We start from the raw sequence: 25,750 nt of genomic DNA on the forward strand, positions 1-25,750 counted from the left end.
ATTATATACTTGTATATTATTTGCCTGAACTGAATAATTGATTTACATTGCTGCTTTTTGATCAATAATAGTTAAAAACAACTGCTATAAATGCGGCAATCTATAGTTATACCAGTCGAAGCTTATTAATGGTGTAGTTTGTGGCATGTTCCATATTACCGCTTTGTCTTTATACGACAAAATTAGTCGGTGTGTCTCATCAGCCAAATATGGATGCATAAAGACACTCCTTCAAAATATTTTTTTTAGATATATACAAATGATATGAGTTTTCTTTAGTGTTAATTCCGCCAATATTTGTCTTTAAACAATTTGACACGTGTTTCGCCTCTACACGAGACATCCTCAGGACGTGTTGTCTCGCCAAAATCTGGCACGAGACTCAACATTTTGAAGTCGAATTGTTTAAAGACAAATATTGGCGGAAGTAACACTAAAGAAAACTCAAATCATTTGTATAATTATGGATTTCCGCAAAGTAACGCCTACATCTATAAAGTTTTTTAGATAGTTTCCGACGCGAAAGTTTTTTTTTATGAAAATAAGGGACCAGACGAGCAGGACGTTTAGCTGAAGGTAATTACGCCCTACCCATTACAAGATAGTCTCGTCACCTTGAGACATAAGATGTCTTATTTGTCCAGTAATTTCACTAGTTATGGCGCCATTCAGACCGAAACACAATAATGCTTCCACTTACTGTGTCACGGCAGATATACGCGCCGTTATGGTACCCATAATCTAGCCGGCATCCTGTGCAATGGAGCCTCCCACTGGTGAAACTTGCTTAGCAACCAACCCATAGGCGTCTGCAAAAAACCAGCGATGTGGCTAATTGCACAACATAAAGCTCGTCTGCTCAACCTTTTGGTTCAAAGTTTATGTCTTTGTGTATGATTTTTTAAGCTATTGCATAGCTTCTATCGCGGGCCTTGAGCGTGGAGACCGAATCCAGAAATTCCGTAACGAAAATAGCCTAACACTTACTTACTAGATGTATATAGATATTTCGGCACGGTCATTACAGTTGCCGTGGAACAGCGGTTATCACGTATGCTTTTTGTGCAGAAGGTCCCAGGTTCGAGCCTGGGGTACGTCTTGATTTTTTTTAATTACTTTATTTTTTTATCACGTTTTTATAATTTTTAATATTATGACAAGCATTTTTATTTAGTTTCACCTGTTCCGTTGTCTGTCTGTAATCAAATCTTGCAAGTTAAATTTTACTCAGTTCCCGTTTCCTTTTTTTTAAATAAATTTTATCAAAAAAACAAATACTGCATAAAGTAAATAAGTGCCACACATCTTTTTTTTTCTGTTAATAAATATGATTTTGAACCAAATAAATATATTTTCTTTCTTCTATCAAATAAAGTTTTTTCTGGTATTAGTAACCGGGTACGCACAGGTGTTGGGATGTAGTTACGTTCTGTCCTACTACATGTCCATCGTTGCTTTGTGCATGTTCTATTTGGCAATGAGTTTTCAATCCACTCTTCCCTGGTCGGTGTGCCAGCCTGAATGGGAAAACTGCATGCCTTCTGGTGACACGGACACCACAAACCATCCGGCTAACGGAACCAGCAGCGCAGAGTTTTACTTTCTGTGAGTATATAAAAACTAAGTATAAGTTTTAAGTTACAAAATAAGTGATCGTAACGTGAAGTTTATTACAACGTAGACGTTGGTGTAATGAAATATTGGCTTCTTTGTTTCGGTCTGAAGCGCACCGTAGCTAGTGAAATTACTGGGAAAATTGAGACTTAAATTTTTATGTCTCAAGGCCGCGATCGCAATTGTAGTGCCGCTCAGAATTATTGGGTTTTCCAAGAATCCTGAGCAGGACTAGGCTGGCCATACACACTATTATAGACAATTTTTTTTTGGAAAAGGAGGACAAACGAGCGTATGGGTCAACTGGTGTTAAGTGATCACCACATTCTCTTGCAACACTAGAGGAATGACAGGAGCATTGCCGGCCTTTGAGGAAGGTGTACGCTCTTATTTTGAAGGAACCCATGTCGTATCGTCCCAGAAACACCGTACAAGGAAGCTCATTCCACAACTTTGTGGAGGACCGCTTCACATCTAGATGATGGGGATGATACCCTAATTTGTGGCGTCGTGCGAAGGTGGAGTTCGGCGGACTATTATAGCTTCTTGATTTTTTTTGTAATCAAATTATTAAATAGAAGTTTATTAATTCGTTCTGGTCAAATTTAAACTACATAATAAAAATAAGCCCAATTTGAAAATTGGGTCTCTGCCAATATTTTCTATTACCACCACCTGTTAATGTTTGTGCAATGTCATTTGTTTTACGATTTGGCAGCAAATTGAAAATTGTCATCAAAATCCCATTTAAGATATTACAATTTACTACGATTGGCCCGAGATGAATCCCCATCTCGTGCAACTGTTTACAACTGGTTTAATGAATTTATAAAAGGCATAAAAGGCATTTATTTTCTCAAAATCGATTTCTTTAGAATTATTTTTGATGTCATTTCTAATAACTGTTAGATACTACTACCGCTTCGGAAACAAATGGCGCTCTGAGAGAGAAGAAGGGGCGCAAGAATCTCTTCCAGCATCCTTTTTTTGCGCTCTTTTTAATAAAAATATACAATATTGTACAGTCATTTCTATCGCTATAAAATAATCACAATCTAGTACCAGGCTGTCCGATCATTTAGATATTCAGCAGTGAAGTAATAGGATTTACGACAGAGCCATTTTTTATAAAACATTTATATTTATTTACAGATAATGCCTGAACAGTGGCTGGGAATTTATTATAGAAGTGTATATATTTACCCTTAAAGCTATTATGTATCTTATAGAGCCTACTAGAATTAGTTACAAGCAATCCCTTATTTCTAGTGTTATAATAATGAAAATCACTATTAAGAGCAAAAAGGTGACGATTTTTGTGAACGTATATAAAATTTTCATAAATGTACTGACAATGAACAGTCATAATATTTATTTCTTTAATTTTTTCTTTGAGAGACTGTCTATAACCAAGCTGATATATAGCACAAAAAGCTCTCTTTTGCAGAGCAAACACTATATCAATGTCAGCAGCATGACCCCATAGTAAAATACCGTACATCATGATGCTTTGAAAATAACTGAAGTACACTAATCTAGCGATCGCAGCATTCGTGTACTCTCTAATCTTTCTAATTGCATATGCCACAGAGCTGAGTCTATCTGCTAGATGGGCAATATGTGGACCCCACTGAAGCTTTGGTCGCACTAATCTTACCGTTGCTCTGCGTGAGGTTCGGTCTTCTACGGCGACAATTGAAGATAACATCGGTGTTATGCGGCGTTATAATAGAGACTGATTGAAGGATGACCTATCAGCAGATTCCGACAAGCTTAGGCATGGGTATGAGTCAAGTGCTCAAAATACTCCATGAACATTTAGCGGTCAGAAAGCTTTGTGCTTTATAATTTGACCGAGGCCCAAAAACTACGTCCTGTTGATTGGTGCTGTGAAATAGTTAGAAGATTTGACGGAGGTAGCGCAAATGCTGCATTTGACATACTTACGGGTGACGAAAGCTGGATTATTGTTAAAGTGCGTACAAATTAGCCCATGTTTGACCCGAGTTGACCGTCATTTGCCGCACGAGCCAATATGTTGATATAAATTTTGCAGAAAGTGATTGCCGATCCAGCTGGAACGGTTCGCTGCAACTAGACAGACCAGTTCAAACCAAATTAGCAATAACTTTAATATTTCTGGCACCTGGAGACTCCAATACTATGCTACAATACCTTCTTCGAGCATCAAAACAGTCAATTTCATTGTCTATTTTTACGTATTCGCTCAAAACTACAACCGCCCAACTGCGCGCGAGCCAACGGCAGAAGCCCCTTTCTCCCTTCCTTAAAAATCGACATCGATCGCCGCGCGCGCCTATATGTTCGATGGTTTGCCGTGCATAATTTTTACGCATTTTATGATCCCAAAAACTGAAATGAGGTTGAAGCCTCCGTTACTGGCTCACCCACCGTATAGCCCCAAACTCGCATGCCGAGGCAGCTATGGCTGTGTTTCAAAAACTGTCGAAAAGACCCCTGAGGAAAAGTGAGCAAAGATCGTTTCTCAGTGGTTCCATGGGAACTTTTTGAAAGAATGGACACTTTTTTTTAGATTTATAAAACTTATTAGAAGACCCTCCAGTTGGGTCAAACTGTCTTATGCCGTTTTCAATATCGTATCTCTAGTTATGGATACATTGCTGTCACCGTTTAATGACAAGATCTTATCTATTCATAGTTATGTCTGATATTGTTAGAGTCCAATGCTTTATGTTGATAAGTTATTGAAATTTAAGTAAGCGTAAAAGGATAGATCTGTCTACTACTATAGATAGGTTATTGGAAACGGCCGTTAATAATTTAAGAGCGTATGTCCCTCCACACATTATTATTATTTAATTTTTTTTTCAGACGAACTGTCTTGCAACAAAAGGATACAATTGCAGGAGGAATAGGTAAGGTTTTATATAATGATGTTTTAAAAACACCTAATTTTATTTACTACAAACTTACCCGACAAATATTGCTAACTTAAATTACCCACAATACTAGGTGCAGTAAAATTAAGATGTTCTTTCTGTGTATTTATATATAGAAAAGAAACTATCCGAATAAGTAATAAGCAGCTTCAAATCGAGATGCTGTTATTATTATTTCCTATTATCGTGCGCAAGGTCGATTTTGCGCATGCATTTGCGTTCGCAAAGTACCACTTTCCCACACGTTGACAAGAGCGTGCGGGAATGTAGCTGAACGAATGGGGATGTAGCTGAGCGTGCGGGAATGTTTGAAAATAATTATAGCGGTCGAACTTTGCGCAACTTAATAGGAAAAATAGTATACGATATGATAATGTACTATTAATATATACCCTGGTTTGCGGCTTTACAAGTACAATAACCGATGTACCTACTTGTGGAAAGTTTTGTTCATATTTCAATTCATCTACGGGATGATGATTTGTTTTATTAGATTTATTTGTTTTTGTACTAAGACCCATATAGCACAGTGGTCAGTTTCCTGTCTACCGAGTTAGAGCTCTCGGGTCGAATCGCAGTCTTGCAAACATTTTTTATACTATGATGAGCAAGAATGTTTGGTTCTGTGCTCACCCACAATATACTAATTGCACTGCATTGTAATGGGCAGGGCGTATCAATTACCATCAGCTAAACGTCCTACTCGTCTCATCGCTTATTTTCGTTTAAAAATAAAAAAGTAGCGTAACACAGCGGTCTCCTTGAAATTTATACCTACGACGGGGCGGTGCGTCGGTCGGTAAAATTACCGATGGACGGACGGCGCGGCCCATATAATTTAACTCGGACAGCGACTAGTCTCTGCAGCCTACGGCGTGGCACTCAACAGTTTTGTCTTCCCAACATTGCTTAGGAGTCGTGTAAATCGTTTGTGTGTGTCGATTCGTCCACTCTAGTATAAAGTTAAAGTATTGTCCTATTACGGCCGTTCCCAATATAATATCTACAGATAGAGATAAATTACTACCTTCTACTGTCAGTAATTAGCAGTCAATAATCTGAAGCTGTCCCAATATACCCGATAAGTCATTCTTATCGCCTTATATTGGGACGCGTGAACTGCAATTTCCATACAAACTTCTATCACTAGTAAGCTATACGTCGTCCCATTGACAGACAGCGTGTACGGATAAGGTGAGTTACTGTCGATAAGTTTATTGGGACAGAAAAGTCAACGATAGTTACGATTTTTATCTCAAGTAGGCCACAACCGGAGATAGACTGAATATTAGGAAAATTTAAAAAAAAAAATCTGTCCTATTACTGTATTGTGGATCACCTGACAGGTCACGGGCACAATAATACTTTTGCGTCAGTTTTGATGAGTTCTTCTCACAAGCTGATAAATTTAAACAGAAACAAATAAATTTATTCAAACAAAACAAATCTTATAACGATATGTAAAATACTATGACTACATAAAATTAAAACTATTATTACGTGGAAGCGTACCAAGAATACTGGCAGCATTTCGACGTTGGATAGCTAGGCTGATCCGTTGACCGAGATAGCTGCCAGCGCTTGGGTTTCCAGTAGCCTTATTGAGGCGTGAAGATAGTACTTTGAACATTCTTCGTGCCTCTGGGCCCCACGGGCCAAGTGTCTCAAATCAAACGGCACAAAGATGTACGACTCACTGAGACCGACATACACATACACCCAACACGTGTTACCGATATCGTCGCTTGAATATAAGATTGAATTGACTATTGAGATTCCCGATACTCAGATTAAGGATTGGTCTCCGCTGCACTCCAACTAGATACCACAAGCGTAGTCGCAAAGTGCGGTAACTAATACTACGCCCAAGTGGGAGTACTCGAGCTAGTCTCGAACAATATGTTCTGTTAAACTTTGCTAATAAAATAAAACTTTGTATAAGCAATACTACAAAAAATGAGAAAGACACTGGGATCACATTTCATCAGTAAGTATTTTGTATTTTATTAATTTCAATGTAAAATAACACGAAGCGTTTGTTACAAAATTTGAAAGATGCCATTAAGTGTCAAGATGCTCCGCACACAAGCATCCAATAGTTGCCGTTATAAAATAGACTATTGTTCTTAGATATCTAGTTGGAGCGCAGCGGAGACCAATCCTTAATCGAAGAATTGTATTATCTTTGGATACGATCATATTTAATCAATATTTCCAGCAACGTTATCTGAATGTAATAGTGTCAGATATTAATATTTAATCATAGATATATTGTAAATTGAATAATGTTATGCTCATTAAATAATATGAATTATGAACCGTTTCCCAAATCTTATAAGCTGAGATAAGACGCTTCTACTAGGTCGGGCCATAACTTTCGTTACAAGTAAAAATAATTTATATTTTACAACTAACGGAATCTAATTATTGAGCGAAGCGAAGATGAGCGGAACTCCCACCGGGTGACTCCAATTGATTTCTGTGTTAAATTGTTTCTAGGCCATTGCTGGGCCGATTTTAAAAAGATTTTCTTGACACAAAAATTAAGTTTTGTGACTCCTTAATAAGACACCCCCATCAACCGTAACTGACGCAAGATGATGACGGCATCGCACTTTTCCGACCACTTGTGAAGGTTTTTTGAACTATGAGCGTACATACACTATATTGTTGTATCACTCATCAATTGAAATGGTAAACTCATTCATCAGTGAAAAGAGTGTTTCTGTACTTAACAGCCGCGTATCCGGATGGCGAGCATATTCATCAAGCCCTCTCTTTAACTGTAAGGATTGATTCAGGCCATGTCCTGTAGACATTGTAGGACCTTTTCTGTCTTGAGCGTTATGGATTCTTAACTGCATTGTTTCATAATTATCATGATCGTCATCAGCAAGAAGATGTCCACTGCTGGACAAAAGCCGCCCCCAAACATGTCCACAACGATCGATCTGGCACTGCCGTCATCCAACCTTGAATATTGCAGTGATCTTGACCAGATCACCGATCCTTATCGTAGGATCCTTGCAACACTGTGTCTTCCAGTGCGTGGTCGCCGTTCGAGGACTTTACTGCCCCAACGACTATCTGCCTGTTGAGCTACCTGCCCACTACCACTTCAGTTTTGCAGTCATCCGTGCCATATCGACTTTGGTTCTCCAACGGATCTCCTCTTTTCTGATTCGATCTCGCAGGAAAACTAAACTGCATTGCTTGCATTTGTAATAAATATTAAGAGATTTTGTTCTTACTGGTAAATCGTAATTAGGAATCATGTCAACGTTTGCAGCACATGTATTCTACCAGGCGCTGGCACCGGCATACTGTACTTGTTGACGCCACAGTGGAGTAAACTACTAGAGCTGGATGTAAGTATATACAGGGTGTCCCTGAACTCAACGTCAAGCCGAAACGGGGTGACAGGAAAAAAAATCTATCCCATGCAGTTTGAAAATTATGGGCATTTAAGAAAAACCTAGAAATTTGGTAAAACTCTAACCATTTTTCGGTTATTGTGGTTAATTTTTATTATTTTTGTTCATTTAAACTTTGGATATAATAACCTATAATTATTTAAGGATTATAAAACAACAAACGGTCGCGCTAACTCGGACGATCATGGGTGCGATAAAGATAACTGTATCTGCGACTAAAAATCGTGAGCTAAAATATCAAAGATCAGAGTTTCGTTCTCGGCAATTTCCTCCTCTGGAAGTTAATGAATCGTAACAAGGTAGTGGGAAAATTAATGGGACAGAAAAAATCTTCGTCGGAATGTGGGAACCAGTGAGAGGTCCCTTTCCACCGGATGCCGGCCAGATTATAGGTACCACAACGGCGCCTATTTCTGCTGTGAAGCAGTAATGTGTAAGCATTACTGTGTTTCATTGCATTGCGAATATATAGCTATTAGGAGGCTATTTTGTGGTAAGAACTACGAAGGAGGAAAGGAAATGAAGACAGAGATTTCTATGTTTTTTTTTATGACATTAAGGGACGAGACGAGCAGGACGTTCAGCTGATGGTAATTGATACGACCTACCCATTACAATGCAGTGCCGCTCAGGATTCTTGAAAAACACAAAACTTCTGAGCGGCACTACAATTGCGCTTGTTACCTTGAGACATAATATGTTAAGTTCACCAGCTAGGCGCCCTTCAGACCTTAATACAATAATGCTTACACATTACCGCTTAACTGCAGAAAAAGACGCTGTTGTGGTACACATAATCTAGCCGGCTTCCTCGTGTGCAAATGCCCTTAGTCACCATTTATTCTTTTACGCCCCGGGTAAAAGAAATCATTTGTTTCAATCAACAGGGATTGTACGCCGCAGTGACGCAAGTGTTCTTCTCCCTGTCTGTGTCCAGTGGAGCAATCATCACGTTTGCGTCTTATAACAACTTTAGGCACAACATTTGCAGGTACATCCAATAAGGTTATGGTTATTTGATATGAAACTTATATCACATTACCTCAATTTTTGTCGTCCATCTATCGCATGTCGCATTACAGCGGGCCGCGAAGAAGCAGTGGAAGTTGAATCATTAATTTCAACTATCGTTTTCAAGTCAGGTTGCCAAAATGCCGAATAGTCAAAAGGCCGGACCGCATTAGAGCGGCGCTGCGCGGTGCGACCAACGTTACAGGATAAGCATTAGTGACGAGGTTTTGATACTTATTTCTTTGTTGTGTGCAGAAGAAGAACGAATTATAGAAGAGACAAAAAATAAAAAGCAATAGATTGTTGTCATATTGGTATGACCCCAAGGTCACGCTACCAAGAAGGAGAATATCACCATTTGTTTCCTTGACTCGTCACGATTTCACACTTACTTCAGAATGTCGAAGACAAAATTCTATAAATGCACCGCGCCGTCGCAGCTGTAATACAAATAAGACACTAGATTTAAGCTCTGGTTCCAGAAAGCGAACGTGGGTTTGAATCCTCTGGGATATTATTATCCCATACACCATAAAACCCGTATGGCTTTTATGGTATTTATACAGTATGTAAAAAAATATACTAACTTGTTTTTTTTTTCGATAATTATGCTGATATTAATGTTATTTTGTGAAAATAGTTTCACTTGAATCGTGTTTTCATAAAACCACACAATTGCTTTTTATTCATAGCTTATTGTGGAGGTTACTTTGTATTCATTTGACGGTACTCAGAAGATTACTTCCAGTCACTTATGGGCTTATAACGTACTTTCTTTATAAGATACTAGCTGACCCGACAGACGTTGTTCTGTTTATAATAAAAAAAAACTCTTGCGGCTGGAATTTCTTAAAATTCTTAGCCGACGTCTACTCGGCGAAAGGAATATTTCTACCAAATTTCAAGTTTCTACGACTTATGGTTCCAGAGATATCGTGATGAGTCAATATAGGTGGAAATCTCTTTTCTTACATATTATAAAATTCTTGTATCACAATGTTTGTTACCTTACTCCTCCGAAACGGCTTTACTGATTTTTACCAAATTTTATATGCATATTCAGTAGGTCTGACAATCGGTTACTATTTATTTTTCATCCCCCTAAATGTTAAGGGTAGGCCAGGCCACCCCAATTGTTTTCTTAATTTTTTGACAATTTTTTTATTTTTATTTTATTATGATTCAGCATTAAAAAATACATACAAATTTAAACTTTCGCCCTTCTACGATCTACTACTATTTTTGTATCACGATTTTTATATTATTCTGTTCCATTCACCAAACCGATATAGGGTTGCAAGATGGCAATCGAATACAATAATTGTAGTACGATATATTTGGTAGTTCTGAGAATCGGTTGCATCAAAATTTTAGTAAAAGATTTTTTTTAATATGTTAATAATTATGTTTAATATATCCGGCTTCCTGTGCAAAGGAGCCTCCCACTGGTAAAAACAGCAGCATGATCAAGGGGCAAATTAGTAATACTTATTGAATATGTTTCAGAGACTCAATGATCGTGACAACCCTGGACACGTTCACGAGTTTGTTATCAGGGATTACAATATTCGGTATATTGGGCAATCTGGCTTACGTGCTTGATAAGGAGGTCGATGATGTTGTGGGCGCTAAGGGAAGTGGCCTAGCCTTTATCTCGTATCCTGATGCTATCACTAAAACTTTTCAGCCACAAGTAAGTATTTATCTACCAACTAAGTTAATGTACGACGCTTTAAAACAGCAAATATATATATGCTTACGTCTAGCGGGAGAATATGTAGCCTATATTATGTTGCCTCTTGTTAAAATTTCAAATTTAAATTAAATTTATTCATTAGTTCACCCGCCGCCAGACCGCACCATAGCATCACGCACTCGGTTGATCATCGTCGCAACTAATAAAAATACTTACCTACTGGGTTACACATAAAAGATAGATATATGCTGTCGTGGGCTTTTTGTAGGACTATTTAAACAAACATTTCCATTTAACATTACATACGTGTAACTCAGGGGTGCTCAAGCTTGTATGCTCGCGATCTACCTCAAAATTGTTAGACTACGATCGATCGACTCTGAGAGGCTTCAAGTATGTGTGATGAAGGATTGTCGTCTAGGTAGAGTGTCAAGATGACATAGATATTAGTTTTGCGCAAAATATGCATTTTTTTAGTCAAGGTCTGCTCCTAAATGTCAATGAAAAAGCTCATAATTATTATTCAAAATTGCGAGTTTATTGGTTCTTACAAAACAAACGCGTTCTAAAGTTCTAAGCTTAACTAAAGAGTGACTTTGGATGTTGAAGCGTGACACTGCATGTCCTGAGCATACTTTTCATAATATGGTACGTAATAACCGATTTTAGTTTATTATACCGGATTTTTTTCTCGTGATCGACTCAAAAAGCACTCGCGATCGACCTGTCGATCCCGATCGACCGTTTGATCACCCCTGGTGTAACTCTAACGTTTTTTGCGGCGTACGCCCGAAAAGCGATTCATTCGATGTATGAAATGTGCAGAGCTGATTGACAGATGACAGCTATAATCTAGTAAAAAACGGAGATAGCCGAAATCCACTTCGTCTTAAGCAACTGTTCACTTTCAAACTTAGCCGGATTATACTTCGTCGCCATATTGTAATTACTATTTCAAACTTAAAATCACTGCACGTTTCATACTAAACTAAATTTTAATTTTCACTTAGGCAATAACGCCTCTTATTACGTAGTATTTACATACTCTTTGATTACAAAACTTTATCTATATCTTTACAATACTTTATCAATATAAATGATAATTGACAGCGCAACTACTACTATTAAAAGCTTTACTAGCAAAACATAAAAAAAAAATTATATTTCTTGACATACTGTTTTGTGATGTTATTATTCTAGTTAAATTTGATGCATGAATCAACCCGGTCTGCGAAAGGCAAGTTCAACGCAAAAAGTAACTAATCTAGGGTCAGATCTCATGATACGATACGAATTGGGTTTCTGAGAGGATGATGATTAGCCGCTTTGATTTTAAGGCGCTATAGTCCTAAAAGTAAGATTTTTGAAAATTTACTTAAAATCTACAAATACTACGGTTCCAATTTTTTGACATGTTTATCTTCATTTCTTTATCTAATATATTGCAGTTTCAACAACTCGATTACGAAAAAAAATCTCGATAGATTTATTTTTTGAAAAATAGGCTTTTTTATATGAATTGTTTAATATTATCATAAAACTATGATGGCTATAAACACAAAACTTATTTTATTCGATAGTTTATTAGTGTTTATAAATATTCCAAACCAAACGCGACGCCTTGATTGCAAGCTCGCTGATGCCAGCAGTACGCCCGTGACCACTGTCAAGGTACTGTGTTCGTTTCTCTCGGGCTCACATTACGTAAGATTTTAGCAAACAAGTACAAAACGGGAATCATAGTAAAAAAATGATGATGATGCGACAGCGTATTTGTTAAAATATATAGGTAAATGGAAGTTGGAAAGTACTAAAATAAAATGTACGTAATATTATTTTGAATATTATGCCACGCGGGATTTTTGTATGTATGTATTTTAGGGAAGTTAGATAAATCCAAGATGGCTGCCGCACAAAATTATGATTTCATCAATATGGATATCGTGTCCGAGGTTCTCGAGGATGCAGAGAACGAATTTGGGATAATTTTTGAAATCCAAGATGGCCGCCGCGCAAAATTATGAATTCAACAATATGGGTATCGTATCTGAGGCTCTCGAGGGTGCAGAGAACGAATTTGGTATCGTTTTTGGAAACCAAGATGACCGCCGCGCAAAATTATGATTTCAATAATATGGATATCGAATCTGTGGTTCTCGAGGGTGCAGAGAAAGAATTTGGGATCATTTTTAAAATCCAAGATGGCCGCCGCGCAAAAGTATGATTTGAACAATATGGATTTTTTTTAAATATATATGAGGGGGCAAACGGTAGATGCTCACGGGATGGGGAGAGGTGAGGCAACCGCCCATGGTTATCCGCAACATCAGGTGTGTCAAGAAATGCGTTGCCGGCCTTTAAGGTATGCTTTTTTCTTGAAGGGCGCTAAGTCGTATCTGTTCGGGAAAACCGCAGCCGGTAATTGATTCCACAAAGTGGCTGTGCAATGCAAGAAATTTCTAACGAAACGCTGCGTCTTCCGGTACGTGGTCGCCATTCGAGGACTTTTCTTTCCCCTGTCCGTTGAGCTACCTGCCCACTACCACTTCAGTTTTGGAGTCATTCGTGCCATATTTGGTTCAACGGATCTCCTCTTTTCGCTTGCATTTGTCGAACTATGTACCCTGCCCACTGCTACTTCAGTTTCGCAATCATTTGGGCTATGTCGGTGACATGGTGATCTCGCAGGGAAACTCTGAGCATAGTCATCTCCATTGCCCACTGAGCGACCATGAGCTTTCTCATCAGGGCCATCTTTTTTCGTCGTGGAGATCTTTAAAGGAGGTCTTTGTCCAGCTGTGGACGTCTTCCGGCTGATATGATGACGATGAATAATTAATGACTAAAAAATAATTAAGACAGCCACCCGATGTTATTTTCTTTTCTGCATTTTTGAAAACAAAAATTATTTTTTTTGGAGTAGTATGAACCGAACGTTCAGGCTTAAACTAAATATTCCGAAGTCAATTTATGATAATTAGTTGCAACATATTGTGATGTGAAAAAATAAAAACTACATCAACCATCCCACGTATTATATCATATTCTATAATAATTATTTATTTTAGAACTGCTAGTTATATTTTGACTGTTGCTTCTCAATACATTTTCGATAATGCTTTGTATGTTCATAAGCACATTCAGGAATTTTCTAGAAACTGTGATAATGTTAACACGAGGAACAAACATAAACTTGTTATGCCTACTACTCGGTTGGGTCGAGTTAGTAAGTCTTTTGTTGGGCGATGTATATGCTTCTACAATATGATCCCAGAAAATGTACAAAACAAATGTGTTACGAAATTTAAAAGAATTGTTAAAAAACGTTTATGTGGGAAAGGTTATTATAGCATAAACGATTTTCTTAATGACACCACCGACTGGGAATAAAGCGAACACCCTCAGGCTCTTTAATTATAAATGTTTATTGTACGATATTACATTGTAATCCATATTTTATATTTAAAAAAAAAAGCCCGCCGAGTTTCTTGCGCCCATTCTTCTCAGGTCTGAGGCAGTCTCTTTTGAATGGGTGGTAGATTTTGACGTTCAATAAGTGATTTTAAATCCTATGTTGAATAAAAATATTTGAATTTGAATTTCATTTATACGTCTACGAAAGCTGTGAAATCGTCGAAATAAATTGAGTTTAGAACTAACCTCTATTTTGAGCAATGAACGAACACTAACACAGTGTCATACAAATCGCGAGTGTATTACGTAACTTGTCACGTACACTTAAGTAAGATTCCTGGCCTGTTTTCATCGGTTGTCTAGCAGCAAGACGTACGTCTATCTAGACGTACAAATCATCTAAGATATTTATTTAGAGAAAAGCGGTTTTAAAATAGAGTGAATTATCGGTTTTTAAAGTCAATTTAAGCATAAGCCAGGCTCCACAGTCGACGGCCGACCAAGTAATAATATTTTGTAGAAGGGATTGGTAATTTAAACGCACTTAAAATTTAAATATCTGTATTTTACAGTGTCCGCTTATTATAATTTAGGCAGCGTTACCCCTTAGAGTTCACAATAAGTAATGTCCACTCGATTTTTTTTTTTGCGCCCAAACAAGGGAAAGGGCTCCGGGATAACAACGGGAGGGAGGTGGTGAATGCTCATGCATACCAACGCAGCCTACGTCTGCGTTGGTTATGTGGGACTCACGTAAAAACCTAGGTGCCTACCCACTAAACACCACCTGAAGTTGGCTTTGGGCAAGTGCCCTCTAAGCCTTCATCGAAGGCGACCTTCTCTTGGGGGGAGAGAGGCGCAAGCGGCACTCCCTATGGAGTATCCGCTGAGATAAATCCACTCGAAAAAAAAAATTTCAAATTCCAAATTTCTTTATCTGCTAGTAAATTATATATACAAAATTACTTATAATCTACTTATAAAAGCAATTTAAAATGAAGCCTTATATATGTAGGTATCAGAAAACTTATTTCTACAACCCTATCTACGTGTTGAGGGATAAAACTTTATTATGCTTAAAAAAACTATACATAATGTCTATGGGGGAAAATCCAGGAAACTGGGAAAACCTGGCAAGTTGCTTACTCACTTAACCTAACTTAGGACTAATGACTAAGGTAAATAAATACATAGATATGTATATACGTGTATAATATATAAATATAAGAGGGGTGTGGGGTGGGGGGGATCTCGAAAAAGGAAAGGAGGGAGAGGAAATGGGAAAGTGGGTAAACCCACTCGAACTGAGCGCTCTAGCTTATATAGGACACGACCGTCTACCGTAATGATGCTACCAACTGTTAGTTGGCACTACTTTATTGCCAACTAACTTACACGAATCAAGTTTACTAAAGATCTGAATATAATATACTATTATAGTTATTTTAAATTATAGTGACAATTATATAAAATAGCATAATTACTAACATAGTAAGTAGTTCAATAAATGTTATAATTAATGGCACTTATGGCAGTTCATGGCGTTGGTAGCGTATCAAGTAATCAATATTACAATATTGCTGACAATTATTACATAACATTGTAAGTAGAGGTATTTGGTGAGTATTGCATATGTAGATTAGGATTATTTTATTGTTGTTTGCTGAGTTCACAGGTTTCGTCATGCTCGCTTAAATGTCACTGCTTGTGGCGGCGACATGGGACGACCCGTCCCATGTCGCTAAAATATGGTTGAGGGAGGCGATGGCTGGCTCATGCGTCATGCTCGTGAACGGGCGCTGCTTATGGTGGCAGGATGATCCTGTTGCCGGAGACTCGGTTTCAGATACTTGAAAGTTATTGTGTGTATATATATGTATATATATATACATATTTATTTATTTATAATCACTTATAAAATGCTTACAGAATACCTTTATTTATTTATGGTGTATGTGGATGATGATGCAGCTACTGTACTCAATAACTTTTGTATTAATTTACATTTACTTTTTTGACTCACTCGTGTAAGACATTGACTATTTGACGTTTGAGTGTGTCTGTTACATCATTTTACATATTATATTGTAATTTGAAATGATTTGTAAATCGATGTACTTAAATGTAAATCTTGATATAAAAGAGTGGCAATGAGTTTCTTGCTACTTCTTCTCATTAGCTCAACCCTTTACGAAGTAGCGGTAGATTCAATAACAATTTTTTTTGTCATTCATAAGTGTCATTTCCGTGAATAAACTGATTTTGATTTGATTTCATTTAACTTTCAGCTGTTCTCGGTGTTATTCTTCGTAATGATGTTCGTACTTGGCTCGGCTGTGGCGCTTCTGTCCACTATAAACACGGTGCTGCTAGATGCTTTTCCGAGAGTGAGGACGCTGTTCATGTCAGCCATCTCATGTACTTGTGGCTTCGGCGCTGGTCTGGTTTACGTTACTCCAGTAAGTATAGTCACACTATAGCAATTATTTTCAATGAGCCTCACATTGGTAATTAATTATATTATATTACCAGTGGGAGGCTCCTTTGCAGATGATGCCAGCTAGATTATGGGTACCACAACGGTGCCTATTTCTGACGCGAAGAAATAATGTTTAATGAAAATAAGGACGAGACGAGCAGGACGTTCAGCTTAACGTAATTGATACGCCCTACCCATTACAATGCAATGCCGATCAGGATTCTTGAAAAACCAAAATATTCTGAGTGGCACTGCAATTGCGCTCGTCACCTTAAGGCATAAGTGTGTTTCGGTCTGTAGAGCGCCGCGGCCGTAGCTAGTGAAATTGAGCTGGGCAAATGAAACGTAACATCATATGTCTCAAGGTGACGAGCGCAGTTGTAGTACTGCTCAGAATTTTTGGGTTTTTCACGTTTCGCAATGTAAACTTTTAATAGACTGTCATGTCTAGCGTCTACCATCATACCATATAATAATACCATAGAAAGTGCACTACAGTCCACGATTTGAAGTTTGAACTAGGGACGTTAAAAAATAATCGATTTTTTATTATCGTGATATTAACCGTTTTGTAATAAATCGATACTTTTACGTGTTTAAATCGATTTTCAAGAAGACTGAAAATTAGTGGCAATAATTTTTGTTTTCGTGTTTTGATTATTTAAACTTAAAAAAATAACGAAAGTATTGTTTAAAATTTTAGTTTTTGAGACCACGTAGTCGTTTATTTTTTTTATTCTCGTTTTAAGTATTTTATTTTAAAACTAGTCAAATGTAAAATAGGACTGGACATTTGTGACAATAATTATTTTTAATTTTATTATTGTTAAAACTTGAAGATTAACGAAAGATTGTTTTATATTTTAGTTTTTGACCATAACATAGTTGTTCAGGATTTTGCTGATCCTTTAGAGTATTTCATTTTAATACTAGTCAAATATAAAATAAGACTGGACATTTGTGACAATAACTATTATTTTATTGAGATTAACTAAACATTTGTATTTAAGTTTAGTTTTTGGTACTATAGAGTAGTCGTTTAGTTTGTTTTAATTCTCATTATAAGTATTTTATTTTAAGACTAGTCAAATTTAAAATAGGACTGGACATTTATGGCATTTTTGTTAAATTGATTAATATTTTAGTTTTTGAGAAATTACGTTGTTGGGATGCTCATCATTTAATTTTTATTATAATAAATAAAACGTTTAATAGTACTAAAATTTGTATCACTAATGCTATTTGGTTTCCTAATTCCTTACCTTGAAATTTCAAGGAAACATTGTCTTTGATTTTTAGATTTGAATTGGTTATTTTTTTATTCATATAAATTTATTTGATTTTTAGTCTGATGAATTGTTAATATGAATCTGGTAGGATTATTATTAGAATTTAAAAAGCATGTACTTTTAAATAAAAAAAATCGATTTTTTTTTACAGAAATCGATTATTTATTGTTATTTAAATAGATTTTTCGCAGAACGTTTAATTTTGAATACAGAAAAATCGATTTTTATTGAAGTAAAACTTCTTTAGGCACGACTTGGTTCTTTGTAACTGGACTAAACTCAGAATTTTGTTCTGACGGAAGTAACGCTTGGTACAAAAGTCAATTGAAAGAATTTTTTAAGCCGTTATAATTTAATGGTTTTAAAAAATATTTCAAATTGCTCAGTAATATTTTTTTTAAATCTCCAAGTGTTTTTATTGTAAATAATATATAAGTTTTCAGAAATTTTCTGATATTCGTTCATTTGTTCTCGGTTTTTGTTTTTCGTTTCCATTATTAGAATAGGCAAAGGGTTCGAGCCCATACAGCCATATTTGTTAATATTCAATAACAACGTCATATTGATATGTGCTAATAATAATATTACCTTCAATTTCTTATTAACAATTATTTATTTATTCATGTATAGGAAACAAACAGTATTATGATACTTAAATATTAACAAATCTTAAAACTTACACTTTCACCAGTCAAGTTTCCAACGGTAAGATAAAAACCACAAAACAAAAGTAATACAAATTAACAACTAATTACAAGCTATATAAGTTACACAATACTATATACGCCTCTTATACAATACTATAATGAATTAGTTACAAATGAGATAAGAATTCAGAAAAAAAATGTAAGAATAGGGTTAAAAAAATCAGTAATTATTTAAATTATCACAAACCAATGATCTGAAAACATTTAACTTCTATATGTCAATATGACTGTATGCTCTATTATAACAGCTACATGCCCGAATTATAAACCTGTTCTTTCCATGTACTGTTCTCGCATAGGCAACATCTAATACATCTTTACATCGGGATGTAGGCCTTCTGCAGTGTAATCCTATTTTACTTAATATAATTATTTTAATAATGAGTGAAAATTTTAAAATGTGCTAATGGTATTAGTGAATTATAAATAGCATATATAATGAAAAAATTAATCTGTCAAATAAAACGGCGGAATCCCAGGAACATTTTACTCTTTCATCAATAAATAAGAATAAAAGAGAAAAATAAGAACCTGATTATGACCTGACCTGTAAAGTTTAAGTATTTATATTCTGATGAATAATAATATCAAAATATAATATTAAATCATTCTTTGTAAAATATATAAAATCTCACTTAATAAAATAATAATAATTATATTACATATTAATAAAGTAATTTTTTTACTTTATGAACAGAAAATGAAATTATATCATCAGCTTTTCCGAGAAAAAAAATAGCAAAAAAATCTTAACTATGCTCCTAGCTCTTAAGTAATACGTGAGTGCTTGGTTTGTAACACGGTTTTATTTAATGTTATATATTAATGCGTCTGTTAATTATTCCTAAAGTGAATTATTATTAAGTTTTACTTCAATCGCGCGTAAAGTAATCTTTACGCGCGATTGCACGCAAACACACTTTAAAGCGATTCTTTAATCTTTTGCATTAATCTCACATCCCTAGTTTGAACTAGTACATCGGCATCGACTACTAGTAGAGGTGGGCTAAACTGTTATATTTTTCAATGAATTATACTCTTGTGTTATATTTTTCTAACTGTTGTTGTAAACTGTTATAATATATATTAGATGTTATAAATTTTAATCGAAATTATTTACGCTGATAGTTGTTGTTGCAGTTTATAGTTATTTAGTGTTATAATATAACATATTTGAAGAGGAATAATTACTTTAACACTAAGTACTAGGTAGATGGTATTTTTTGTTTGTTGTGCTTTTGAGAAAGGTTTTTTTTTACCTTCGACTAATGGGTTAAAGAAACTATTAACTAAACGTATATTTACACTATTCACAAAACTTTTATTTTTACACTAACACTTGTCTATTTATATAAAAAAATAAAAATAACTCAAGAAGTGTTATATATTACACATATCCATTTAATTTACTATTCATACTAAAGTTTTTACAAACATTTTACTTCAAAATGATAATAATAATTTTCAAAACACAACTAGCAGTTTGTCAATTTAAAAACTCGCAAATAATGATTTTCATTGGAAATATAATAAATGAAAGTGTTGTTTTATCCAAAATGTTATTTATCTTCATCTCATCGCAACTAGAAATAGCTCTAATGTTAGCAAGAGTGTTTACAATACTTTTGAATCTAAAACAACAGTGTTAAAATTTTATATTTGTTCGTCGCAAGTAAAAATAGCTTTTATTGTGATATGCGAAGTGTTTACATTACTTTGAATACTAAGCACTTACTAAATCTAAAGTTAGAAAAAAGGGCCATCTGCTAAAAAACATTAAATTTACAAAAATTTTAATAAAAGAAACGCACCACTTTCCGCTCGTGTACATAGATGGCGTTTTTATCAAATTTCAAACGAATTTTAATAGTACGGAAATTTATATAATTAAAATAAAACAGTCTAGTGGCAAATTTTATGTGTTATACTGTTGTAAAAATATATTGTAATATAATATAATGTAGTTTGTGTTATAACGCGCACCTCTAACTACTAGTCGACGTATGAAAATGAACGGTTTCAATTCGTTCTCACTGTATAGTTAAAATATATGATTATAAGTTAAGTGCGTTGATGATATTTTACTAGAATAGAAATGGTGTTCACTATATAATAACCGTGTCACCACTCTTCAAAAATACCTGAAAGAAATTTAATGCTTATTATATGCTGTTATACTTGTTAATATATTATCAGATCTCTTATAATGGTAATAAATATAATAAGGGCGGGGTAAAAAACAACTAGCGCCATCTATGTTACTTTGGAATTTTATTTTCGTTTGTGTGGATTTTGTTGCTATATGCTTGAAATGGCTTCAAGAATTTTCATCGAGGCTGATCTACGTGAAAACATTTAGAACGTAGATTGAACCGACGCCGCTTATGTATTCAATTTAATATTAGTGACATTTTCTACTTAGAGTTTGTAGGAATTTATAGAATAAAGTAAATTATATCAGGGGTGGTATTAATATTCCCGAGTTGACTATGTCTGAACTCTTTCTAACAGTAGTGGTATTCCTATCTTTAGTGATATTTATAATAAGTTTCATTTTTATTATTAATAAAATAACAAAATTTCGTTCGATCACCATTCGTTCATGAATATTGTCTATTGTTCCGAACTTCGTCGGTGTGTTCGAAAACAAAATAGAGTAGGGTCAATATCGAAACATCGTTTAAATTTCATTCGCTTACCTCCGAAACTCTTTCGTTTCGGAGAAAGAGAGTAGACCCCCTACAACTTAAGACATGACATACATACATACCACTTAATACGATTCGTAATCCCGTTTAATAAGCGAACAACAGAAGAACAAGATCCCCTGATACTGCAGAGTTTTCCTGGATATTCTTCCATTGATGATGTGGCACCCTACGAAATTCAATCAATTGAAGATCTTATTGAAAGTGTGAATAACGCACAAAAAGGAGCCCTTAGTGAGAACGACAAAGATGAAGAGTCAACTCCGATTTTGTCAATCGCATATGCCTTGCAGCTTCTTTAAAAGAAAACGAAGCCGCACTGCAAAAGTTAAATTATATTGAAAATTTCGTAATTACTAATTCTTCAAATTCTTTCTGTCAAACCAAAATGAGGATATTTAATTTAATTTATAAATGTGTAATTTAATAGGTACCTACATAATATTAATGTACCTATTGTAGTACGATTTATTTCACTATCCCGCACACGGACTATTAAATAAATAAGGACTCCGTGTCACCTTACATAACAGTGTAGCACCAAAACAAGCCGATTAACGTGTATATGATTATTTAAGGGAGAAAAAATTGTGTAACTAGTATCCCCCGTAACCGCACACACACTAGCATAACGGTGCTTCACTTGCTAATAATATCACGGCGCGGAGTCCTTTTTTTACTCGTCCGTGATCCCCGCATAGTAAAGTTTTCTCGCTTAAGACGCGTTGCTGGTTGGGTCCCTGTGAAATCCCAAAAGCGAATGATAGCAGTTCCATATTTAGGTAACGTATGTTAAAATTAATACGTACATATCCATCCCTACTCTATCAAGCTAATTTCGATCTACTTGTATATTAAAACTAGGAAAACGATTTCCACAAGCTGAACTTTCTGCTCGTCTCGTTTTTGTTTTAGGTCTGGAGAAACTTTGCCTGGACATTGAATTCATGCTGGGGATAAAGACATCGTTCTATTGGAGGCTATGTTGGGGTGTGGTCGCTCCCACCATGATGATTAGCGTGTTCATATACGGGCTACAAACGATCAATTCTTTGCGCTTCGGTGGATATTACGTGTATCCCACAGCGGCTTACGGTATGTTGGATTGGCATACATTTATCTCCTTATCATCATCATATTATTGAAGTGAAAACTTCTTTATCATCGTTGTGATTTGAAAGTCGATGAAACGAAAAATCGAAAGTCAAAAGAGTCAGACCACTGACCTGTATAAATACCTCTGGACGGGCTGTTCCATATGTTTGACAGCAAATTTTTTCTGCCTATTGAAGCGCCACTCGCGAGCGACCAGAGAACTAATTTTGACGTATAATACAAATGGCTGCGAAGGAACGTACCTACAATACTCTGAAGTATTTTTACATTTTTGATTTATTTCGTTTTCCGTGTCATTTATAGGTACTTCAAGAATCATCGTAATAAATTACACAATATTTTTTTGTAAATAGTTTCCCACCATCTATCGATGTTTGCTGACGTTGTTTTCAATAGTTTTAGTACCGTGGACTCTCGCTACATGGCGAATTTCAAACAGGCACAAAAGCACTTTGACACACGCCAGTCTCCTGGTATATAGTAGAGGTCAGTGAGGCAAACACATAAATTCATAAGATTTGTCGTAAGAGAAAATGAGATAGGAAGTTTTATACAGTGGTTTGGTACCAGGCGATCATAGATGAAGAATTGATTGTCATATGTTTGACGCAAGTATACCTTAATATATTCTAGTATACCGTATTACAACATATACACCAAGAGAACATAAAATATCTTGATATATTGTCTTTCATAGCGGTTGAAATCATGTGTCATCCTAGCAACATGTACCAGGACTTCATAATATACAGTTTAGATGTTCATGCACAATGCAGGTTTCATTTCTGACATGCACCTACTTTGTACGCACGTAATAAATTCAAATATTTTTATTCAAAATAGAACATGATATCACTTATTGAAAGTCAAAATCTACATGTCTTTTGTTATTTCTTTACATTTCTACCTTTAACATTGCAAAAAAAATCACCAAAGTTAACCAAACTTTAACATTTGGAGCCATGCTAATCATTCAATCTAGATAAAAATTGTATGAAAAATTATTTACTGTTTTATGTTTGTAATAAACTAAAAATGCTTCTAATTCTGATTTAAAACTATGGCGATCTTAACTTTACTCCGCTCGAGTCTTCAAGGCCGTTGGCTCAGTCCCCAGCCTTAAAGATTATCATGTTATTTTGTGGCCTGAACTATAGACACGTGGGATACATCCCAGCACACCTGGCACTGTAGAATATAAATGAGATGTAACTTTATTATAAAGATTGTACTATGTTGAAAACTTACAAATCTTTGTTCTAGGCCACTAATTACTTATATGATTTTATGCGAGAATCTTAACAAATAGTTAAAAAAAGCCTTTCCTTCACTCTTTGAGGGTATCACAAACATTGTTTAAGGCACGGGAAAGAAACTGCTAGGTTTTGCCATAAAAGTCGCTTCAATAGCTCCTGTCGCAAAGGATAGTAAACCTTAACAAAAAAAGACACCTATTATAATAATAATTTACTTTAAATGCTACCCACAAGCTTTGGCTTGGCGAAATAATATAATTATCATTTATTGAAAATTTTTCTCTTTCAGCGGCTGGATACGTAATGCTGTTTGCTGGTGTTGCCTTGGTTGTTGTTGTTCCCATCTTCGCCGTCATAACTATTTACAAATGTAGGACGGGTAACTTACTCGAGGTTGGTATCACATATGCATGGTTACCATCGCCACTTGAAAAAGGGCATCTAATACATCGATAATAAGAGAGAATTATCTTTTCGTCACTGAGTGAAAGAAGAAGTAACTTATTGAAGGTCGGACCCCATTAGAGCGGCACTCAACGGTACCTATCGCATTTCAACTGCAGTTAGCGGCAGCTAGAGTCATTTCTATACCAGTTTGCGTGCGAGCAACTTCACGAGATGAGCGATAGTAACGAGGGTTTGGTCATTATTTCATTGTTCTGTGCAGAAAAAGAAAGAATTGTGGAAGAAAAAAAATTAGAAGAAATGGATCTCTCACAAACCAATGTCATGCTAACAAGATGGCCAACTTCACAATGCCAATTCAAGATTTCACACTAACTTCAGAATGTCGAAGACAAAATTCTATAAACTTAGCAATTAACAGTACGCATATTGAAGCGACGCTCCGCTTTCTGTGTCGCACTGAGCGTCGCTGCATTGCGAGTCGCGTGCAGCACGCACGTCAAAATATTCTCTCAGTGGCAACTTTGCCACGACTCGCATCAACGCACAGTGCAGCACCCCTCTAGTGAGATATGCACCATAAGAAATGATTGAAATAATATTTCGACGCTTTGTGCCACGCTGTACAGTGCTGCGCAGCGCCGCTGTAATGCGGCCCGGCCTTAATACGAATTATTTATAAAACATGCTGAAAGTTCATACCACAGGTAAATTACTACTGGTTTAGCTTAAATTGGAGCTATTCTTTGGTACTATCTAATACGACCGTTTCAAAATCCAACTTGAAAATCCAAATTTGAAAAAGCGTTCTTTAATTGTAATCACTTTCGCGATTCACAACAGTTATGCAATAAAATGTGATAAGTATCAATACTATTTGGTATACCACAGCTTCTTCCGTCCATGGTAAAAGTAGAAGTATACGAGTGATTGTTCAGCTCGAGATTTCTATCAAGAATTCTTAGCGACTCTCGCATCGAACTTGGTCCTTGGAAAGGAATCCCCTTGTCTTTCACTTGTTGTAAAATCTACTGTTAACCTACATATAAATTTAGCTCTGCAAAATACCACGCTTCTCTGTCAACGCACGTTGTGTTTTAAAAAGTGATTCCCATTCATATAAAAAAAGTAATTAATGTTTTGCTTAAGCTTTCACAACATCATCCCAGATGTTGAAAAATAATTTATTGCTAAGTTCAATAGATTTGGTAAAGCTTACAATTAAATAAATGGCTTTCTTAATGATACCATAACTTAGTAATAGAGCGACCGCTCTCAGTATAATATTTGATTGTAACGAAATTAAAAAAGGACCCGCTTAGTTTCTTGCGTCCATTCCTATTTAAAAAAAAAAATGTGTTCTATTTTTGTTACAGAGTATAAAAGCAGCAGCACGATCAAACATATCCTGGGGACCTCTGTCAGCTAAAACGAAACGGGAATGGAAACTTTTTAAAAGTGATGGAAAGGCTATAAGCAAGCAAAGAAAGTCGTGGTTCCATCATATATGTTTGAGTTTAATTAGAGGATACAAAAGAGATTAAAACATTCACATATATACTGACATATTTCTATAAATGAACATGAAAATGACTCAAGTTGGCGTATATTTGTATTAGTTTGTTAAGGATCCGAAAAATTAAAGCAATCAATTTGTTGTCTAAAGTTCGATTTCATCGAAGTAGAATAAGTTTTATTCC

The 25,750-nt window shown here is 35.6% G+C and overlaps 1 protein-coding gene and 1 pseudogene across 1 annotated transcript in view; one reads left to right on the forward strand and one right to left on the reverse strand.

The window, feature by feature from the left end:
• LOC126969709 (sodium-dependent nutrient amino acid transporter 1-like) overlaps positions 1–25,647 on the forward strand; it is a 29,393-nt pseudogene extending 3,746 nt beyond the window's left edge.
• Positions 1–25,750, reverse strand: part of LOC126969735 (zinc carboxypeptidase A 1-like) — a 117,877-nt gene that overhangs the window by 83,252 nt on the left and 8,875 nt on the right. The gene's annotated exons all lie outside the window — the stretch shown is intronic.

This window comes from Leptidea sinapis, chromosome 19, assembly GCF_905404315.1.
Source record: "Leptidea sinapis chromosome 19, ilLepSina1.1, whole genome shotgun sequence".
Classification (NCBI taxonomy): domain Eukaryota; kingdom Metazoa; phylum Arthropoda; class Insecta; order Lepidoptera; family Pieridae; genus Leptidea; species Leptidea sinapis.